Raw genomic sequence first — 9,047 nt, forward strand, 5'->3', positions numbered from 1 at the left:
TAATGAAATCCTATCAAATCTATGTGGAGTGCACATTTAATATAAATTTCCTTATATTTTGGATTTAATTTTGATTTGATATTTAATGTTGTTTTAGGAATTAGGATGATTCATTTCATCATGATATACACTTTTCTAGATCATTTGTTTCATTCTGAATTAATAATGATATGACATGTATTTTGTAATTGTAGACACCAACAACCAGCCGTGAGGTTATAAGCAATCATAATCCCTATGTAAAGTGTGCTTCTAGAAATATATAAAATAGTTACAATATAATGTTGTAACTAAAATTGTCACTGTACATGTCTATTAATTTATTTTAAAAGTACTTAGGGTTAGGAGCTGTAAAAATGGTCAAATTTAACAATGCAAACATATTTATAATATAAAAAATGTATCAGACTGACCAACTAAGTGAAGTGTGACGTGATAGTCTTCTGGGTTTAGCACACATCTCCAATCAGTGAATTTACCCAGAAATACAAATCAATTCAGTGAATTTCACATTCAGTCGATGTGATTATTTAGACATCTTTATAGAGAAAATCTGTTTGAACTGATATGCAGTTTTCTACATAGCAATGGCTCAGCACATGTGCAGTGCCTATAGAAATATTTTTAATGTAATGAGAATTGTGCTTTACACTGAGCCCGTTAACCCTGCCCTGACTCTTTGCAAAGGTAAAATGAATCTCATTTGGTTTGGAAAAGAGAAGGATACCTTAGACTCTTTCTCTCTCGCCCACCTGGCCCGTTCTCTTGACGGGTGCTGGGTCTTTGTATTCTGTTGTATCGGCTTGACTAGACTGATGCTCCAGTGGCTGACCTCTACCAGAACATTTGATTCTATCATCCTCCGCCCTGCTCGGGGGTCAGACTGCTTTATTAGAGGAATTACCTAAAGTGCCTGTTATTTCATCATCCTGCCCGCCAATACAGGCTATTCCTTTAATTTATACACCCCCAAAACAACTGCAGTCTCCATATATCACCCTCTTCCTGCAAGAGGTAAAATATTACTTGCTCATCCGAGGCCAGGTGTAGAATCATTAACCTCTGTCGTAGCGAGAGCAAGGGGCAATTATGGGATAGAGGCGATGCCCATACAGAGAAAGAGAGAGAGAGAGATGGGCTTTTGTGACTTGAGCTGTCCTTTAATACACACTTCTTAGACACCGGCATGCATCAATACACTGACTTCCTGCTCTCATAGGCAGCTGCTGAACTCAGGAATGTGAGCTGCTGTGTAGGACTTGTGTTTGGTGCAATTCTATCCTCTAATGTGAGGAAATCTCAGAAATAATGACTTTAAATTAATATTCTGGGTTCAATGCAAGTTAAGATCAATTGACAATGCGGATTATTACAATGAACAATATGGACTCGTCCCTCGTTTTCTTAAAAGTAAAAAAGGCAAACAGTGAGGTTACAGAGAAGCACTTACAATGGAAGTAAATGCGTCCAATTATTTTAAAAGTTTGGGGTTTGAAAGAAATGTATATTTATATTCCACAAGGATGCATCAAATTGATCAAAAGTGACATTAAAAACTGTATAATGCTACAAAAGATTTGTTTCAAATAAATACTGTTCTTTTTAACTTTCAATTAATCAAAAATCATGAAACAAATAATCTATCGTCGTTTCCACAAAAATATTAAGCAGCACAACTGTTTTCAACATTGATCAGCATATTTGAATGATTTCTGAAGGATCATGTGACACTGAAGACTGGAGTAATGACTGCTGAAAAATTCAGCTGTGCCATCACAGGAATAAATTACATTTTATATGATAGCATTATTTCACAATATTACTGTTTTTACAGTCACAATATAGTGTTTTTACAATAAAAAAAAAAAATTTTTGAATGGTAATTTTAAAATAATAATGTGACGCTTATAATTTAATAGAAACACTTTCATTAATTCTGCTGTTTAACTTGTGTATTATTTTAATGATAAATCATTTACTTATGGCAAGGTTTTACATTTTATATTGAATATAACTCAGAGGGGTTATTATTTTCACACTTAAAACATGTTAACTTACATTGTTTACGTCTTGCGGCTATACTATTGAAACAGTGGATTGGTCCTTCTTTCACTCAGATATTTGCTTCTTTTTCAAAAAACAAATCAAAGGAGGGACAAGTCAAAGTAATTTTTTTGTGGTAATCAGTTGTGCTGACAGTTGTGCTGTCAGCTGACCTCAGCGTTTGCCGTAGTCTGTGGGAAGTTTAGCAAAGAACAGTAGAACTATGAGAATCAGTCTCCTGAAAATCTGCAGAGGTCTCCTTCAATGTGTTGTAGTACCATTCAGCTTTAACAAGACCCCAGTGAGAATGCACTTCAGCAATCTGTCTGTAGCTGTAGTATGTTGATGTTACTGTAAGGGCTTGCCTGACTTTGCTTACCCTTGGAAAGCTTCTCTCTCCCTATGATCCAACATCTGAAGAGATGATAAAAACCCCCTGGTAGCCTCAGAGCATCTGCCTGGCTTAACATTGTCAAAAAGCTTTTTTTTACTCCCCTCATCGTTTCAACCTCTGGTGTGTATTTTATTGAGCCGTTCTCATCCCTCCCAACTGCATAAGCTGTGTTCAAAATGTATTTCCCTGCTCATTAAAACAGACAGGCATGCACACTACATACAGACTCTCTTGTTCTGAGAACGGATCAGGCTATGAATGTTCTCTGAACTTACTTTTAAGTTTTCACACAATGAACTTAATTAATATTCTATAACTTTGGTAAGTAAAAGTTAAAAAGTACATTCCATCTACACTGTTTTTAACTGTTTGTCCATATGCAGGTGTATCACACAGATGCAATTCTAGACAAACAAGTTTAAGACGTCTAAAGTTAAAAGTAGTTGCATCTCCAGATCTTTGCATTTTGTTGCACTCCATCCAGTTGTTTTTGAACATAAGAACACTTCCTTTATGAGCAACTTTGCCTGTTCTTAGTAAGTGTTGCATGTTGCCTTTAATAGCAGTGTGGTAATAGTAGGGGTTTAAAATACGGTTCAAGGGGCATGATTACTAGTGTGTTATTTTTATTTTATTTTTTTAATAATTATTCACAATAAATTAAAGTGTTAAACTGACGGCCCTATTAATAATATACTGTAAATGTATATACAAGACAACTATGAAAATCACAGTGTAGAAGCTTACCTATATGTAAACTAAAGGCTCCAGATCTTAATATACACAATTTACTAACTAGAAAATTATAAAACTTGCACAGAGAAAATAGGCCATGTGTGTCTTGAGAACATATGTGCATATTAATTTTGGCAGTAGTATTTAAAATGTACAGCTTACAGTAAATAAAACTGCTTTAGAGATACCAGAGCATCATATTTTAAAATATATATGAAAATCTTTTTCATGTTGACATTTCTAAAACACTTAGTAGCTAATTTATCTTTAAGCATGCACAATTACATTGGTGGCTGAGGTAAAGTGGTGTAAGAAGGACCCTCGAGGCAGCATTTAAAGCATTTCACTTCTGGAGTCCCATATGCTGCACACCTTATATGTCTCCACTGATGATGATTCACTAAACTCAGCCTTTACTTGTAAAAATGCACCAGCACAAACCTTTCTAACACCAGACAGACCTTTTCTTTCAACGCATCAAGACCAAACTCCCCAAGCGCCCTCACAAGGGTACAGACAGCTCCCAGTACACTTCACAGGCTGTTTTCATCTTATCTCCCACCATACAGAGCAAATATCAAAAATGTGATTTGAATGTCAGGGAAAATTATCCCTGAAGGACAAAGAAAGAAGGTACAAAATGACAAACTCATTCAACAGCACATTCAGTTTTCTTTTATTGGAATCAAACGAGCCGTCTCCCTCTCTCTTTCCAGTATTCCCTTATGTAAAGACCTCATGTCTAAGAGACGGAGAGAGATGGCGAGAAAGAGCAAGGGAGGGAGAGAAAACACTCGCTTCTCCAGACAGTAGGCTAACAGCCCAGAAGGTTAATTGAAGTCTGGGAGAGTGACTTTGGTGGCCTATCTTTAACAGGACGACCTATAAATGTTTAAATGTTTGATTTCTGCTTAGCTATAGAAAAATGGATCTTGTGATCTTTTTTTGCATGGCTAATGTCCTTGGACAAGGACTTTGGACAGGTTATTGAGTTAGCGCACTAGATAAATCTGAACACCAGTCTTACATTACTCAACTAATGAGCTAATGAAATTTGAAAAATCAGTGCACTTCCTTCAGGGGATTGGACAGGAACCGAGACATTAGCAGGTGGCATGAAGATTGTTTGGAACTTTGAAAAATGCCTTGACTTCTAGAGGGAATCGTTCAGCAGCATGTCATCCATCAACGTGAACCTACAGATATTTCAAAGCCACGAAACTTCAGGCCTATCTGAGAATGAAATCTGCAGAGCATCCTAAATCTTTAAAAACTAATTTAGTTAATGACTTACCGCTGGCGATTAAAAGCTCTGCCTGCAGTTATGCTGGCCTACTGATCAAAGTGTTTCATGATTTACTCGGCAGCATTTGTGTGTTTGAGTGTGCGCGGGAACGCACATAATCCTCCTTTTGCATCCTCGTCATTTGCGAGATAACCTTGTCATCGATCGGCAAAAAATGCCTGTAGATGAAACACGCATTCTTGAGTTCTCTTAATCAAGAAGCTTATTGATTATATGACTAATGATGGGCCATTAAGATATGGCTGAAATGAATGGTCTGTCGTATCATACTGAGCTCTCAGCTAATAGGATGTTTCAATCAAGAGATGTTCATGATATCGCTTCTGTTACAACCGCTCTCTAATTTTATCTGTTCTTTAAGATAAGTTAATGTTCTTGTTATGTCTAGAATGCTATTGATTTGCCACTGCTTGGGTATTACAACACTATGTCATCTCTTTTCCTCTGCATATAAAAGTATGATACACTCTGGAGGGGGGGGAAAGCAGCGGACAGGTGTGCTAAATGACTGACCAAGCAAATGTTTCACTTCCTGTCTTTCTTATATTTTACACTGGCTTTTCCATTTAGTTTTTATTTACTTGTGTTGATAGGGAATCATTTCAATGAGAAATGAAATTTAATTTAAACAAGCACAGCTAAGTAAAAGAATCAGGCAGTAAAATTAGAAAAGATTAAGAAGAAAAAAGAAAAGTATAGCAGGGTTCTGTCTCAGATGTACTTTGTTTCTGTTCCTAAGATGACTAGTTTTCTTTTGTATGCATCACATGATCTCTAAGTTGACTGAGAAGTGCATTCTAAGTTCAATTTAAGAATGCAGGTTTTTGATATTGATAAATAAATAAATAAATAAATAAATAAATAAATGGGATGTTTGCATCAGTTTGAGGCAAAATAAATTTATTTAAAAAAAATATTTAAAAAAATAAATTATTAAAACAAAGAAAATATAACCAAATATTCAAAAAAAAGTACAAAATGATCAATTAAAAAAAAAAACAATAAATAAAGTTAATTTACACTACCGTTCAAAAGTTTGGGGGTAAGATGTTTTTTTTTTTCTTTTTTTTTCCCTTTTTATTCAGCAAAGATAATTAGGTAGAATAAATCTGAAGAAAAAAAAACTGCATCATGGTTTCAGTAGAAATATAAAGCAGCACAGGCGTGTTCAATACTGACTTTCTTGAAAATATATTAAAATCATTTTCTGAAGAATCATGCGACACTGAATACTAGAGTAATGGCTGCTTAAAAATAAGCTTTGCCATCACAGGAATAAATTACATTTGGAAATATATTAAAATTGTTTATTAATAATATTTTACAATATTACTGTTTTACTGTGTTGCAGCCTTAGGGAGCATCAAAAACATTAAATCTTATCAACACCAAACTTTTGGTTTGGTGTTGATACCAAACTTTTCAATTCACAGACAGCAGAGACACACGGAGCCTGTGGCAAGCCATTCAGACCATCACTGACTACAAGCCCCCGCCACAGACCTGTGATAATGACACATCCCTCCCGCATACACTCAACCACTTTTATTCACGGTTTGAAATGCAGAATGACACACCTGCACAAAAACTGCCCATACCTCCCAACGACCAGGCGCTCTGTCTGTCCCCAGCTGACGTTAGGAAGACCCTATCTAGGATTAACCCACGCAAGGCTGCGGGTCCTGACGACATACCTGGCCGTGTAAGAGACTGTGCTGCACAGCTGACAGATGTCCTAACAGATATCTTCAACACCTCGCTGAGCCAGGCAGTCGTCCCCACATGTCTCAGACAATAAAGCTCAACTTGACTTGACTTGACTTGACTTTTAAACTATAGCGTATATTTAGCATTGTATAGATGTACTCATTAGATGAGCATCAGACTGTTGGCAAGACTTTGCTGACGTCTGCACTGGTGTGTGTGTTTGTGCAGATCGCCGGCCCTCCAGAGTGGTGTTGGGTTTCACAACACACAAAGGCCATAAGTGGTGTAAATTTTGTTTAACGGAGAATATTCAATAGCTTGAGGATGGGGTTCAGCTACATCCCGGGCCAGAAGGGAAGCCTGACAGACATCCCAGGGGTGTGTGTGTAACCTTCAGTATTGAGGTGGTCTCTGACAGTTTCCACATGGTGTGAGTGGGTGTGCATGAAACCGATGAATGAAGACCACTACAAACATGATACCAGACGCACTGCAGACCAGGTGTCAAACAGCCGGTACCCAGAACACACCACTGCATGTCATGGGACATCTACAGACAGGGAAGACGTGTTCAGATGAGTGTAAATCCAACTCTGTGAGACTGATCTGAGTGATCTGACTGCTAGGATGGAGGTCGAACATCCGAAGCATAGACTGAGATTTGTTGTACGCTTGATCTGGAACGAGTAATGAAAGGAACTGAAAGATTAATGTTGAAAATGTCCATCCCGTGATCCCGAACAGCTCCTGATCCCCGTGTGTGCTGGAGTGCATCACCTGTCTGGGCTTCGGCTCAGTTGTCTATTCCGTCTGCCACGTCCTTGTCTGCCAAATCTCCCTCCCCGATCTAAGGGGCGCACGCGGCTGTAATGGCAGGCGCATAAACAGAGTGTGCGGCTTGTCAGACCTAATGGTGCAATGTTAAAACATGAGTCCCCTAGAGGTCCACATAGCGTCGCACCCTCAGACCATCAAACCCTCTGCCCTCAGCCGGCATTATGATCAAAAGCTTCACCTTGCAGCCGAAGGTGGAGAGAGGCAGAGGAGGGATGAGGAAGAGTGCTCATTATGGTTCCGAGACATCCATTTGGGCATTTTTAATATGTGTATCCTATTAAGCTCTTTAAGTGCTTTTTGATAATTGTGCTTTGTACTTTTACAGCACTCCAGTCTATTCCCAGTTCAATTTTCTCTTTTATCGGACGTTTGAAATATTGATCTCTGACAGATAAAAGCAAACACTATAATCTTGCTCCTGAGAGAGAGAGAACGCGAGAGAAGGAGAGAGCGAGGCGGCGTTGTAGGAATGCACTGGGGACATCTCTTCCTTCCAAACCCTCTTTGTTTTATTGCGTTTCTTTGTCAACAGAATTTGCTTACTGCTTACCGAGATGCTTATGTAAAGCACCTGCTCGCTGATGGCTCGTTGATATGACCATCTCCCTCGGTCTCATTTACCTCTATCTGACTCTCTCTCTCTCGCTCTCCATCTCCCTTCATCTGCCCCCTCCCTCGTCCCCCATCAAATCCCACACTCCCCCCTCGACATTTTGCGGAGCGGAGCGGAGGGGCGGCAGAGGTGCTTTCGATGATTGCCACAGCTTAAACGGCTGTCAGGCCGGCCTGAATAAGCATGATTTATCCCCGTAGTGCTTTATGGAAGTTAGTGTTTTCTGTTAACCTGAGCTCTCAAATGCAGCTTGCTGCTGCCTGGCAGTCACATTAACCTGAATCAATCACATCTTGATTTTTCCATAAAAGAAAAGCCAGCTGTAAATAACTGGGTGGACGCAGCGCGAGGATGAATGCGTGGTGTGGCGTGTGGCCGGCTGCTGCGGTTGCCACTCAGCGCTTTGCCGTGGGATTATTACAGCGCTGCCGTCGCTGATGTTCCTCCTCCAACTTTCGCAGTTCTATCAGTTTTTTATTAGGCAGACAGCGGAGAAAGCAAACCCTAAAGCGGCTCTTCCATTTTTCTGCTGCCGTTTTCAGCCTTTTTAGCTTTCACAGACACTATTTAAGATTTACTGCAAACATTTGAGCATCCAACCCACTGTATTGACTCCGTTTGACAAGCGTAATCCTTCTCCTCTTCCCCGTCGTTTCCATTCCAAGATCAATCACCTCATCAATGCTGACTGCTATGAAGTGCAGGCAGGAGGTTCGATTCCCGCTCAGCACCCTTACGGACTTGCTATAATATAGAAATTGATTCATCTTCAAAGTTTTCTTAAGTGCTCGCCCTGGTGTTGAAGGATGTCACTGGTTTGGTGGAAACACAAGCTCTTTGTGTTTTTCACCAAAGAGGAACTTCTGAGAAAACAGCCCACACAAATGGATCGCAACAACAACTAAATGAAAACTTTCCTGCAGTTGTGGGGGTTTCTTTGTCTTAGTCTGAAGTAGTAATTATTAAAAATTTCACCAGTCATGATATCAACAGTCAGCTATACTGTAGTGTGGAGTAAATATTAACTAAATATATTTCACACAAAAAATCTAGGAAGTAGAAATAATTGAATATAGGCATCCGGTAAAACGTGAAAATAATAATACAAAAAAAAAGATGTCTGTAATAAACTATAAAAGCAATATATTTGAATTATATGAAATGAAAGAAACCAGCAAATAATACACACAACACACAATATTCAAATATATTAATACATTTAAATATAATCACTTTCCTGCTGCATACATCTTTATTGTGAATTATTATAGTCTACACAAGCTGAAATGCAAAATAAGTCTATATTCAAATAAACACAATGCATTTGATTAAATAAATTTAAATAAATGTAGACATCCAGGATAATGTATACCTATATATATATATATATATATATATATATATATATATAT

The sequence above is a fragment of the Sinocyclocheilus anshuiensis genome, unplaced genomic scaffold (genome assembly GCF_001515605.1).
Source record: "Sinocyclocheilus anshuiensis isolate Anshui unplaced genomic scaffold, SAMN03320099.WGS_v1.1 scaffold354, whole genome shotgun sequence".
Classification (NCBI taxonomy): domain Eukaryota; kingdom Metazoa; phylum Chordata; class Actinopteri; order Cypriniformes; family Cyprinidae; genus Sinocyclocheilus; species Sinocyclocheilus anshuiensis.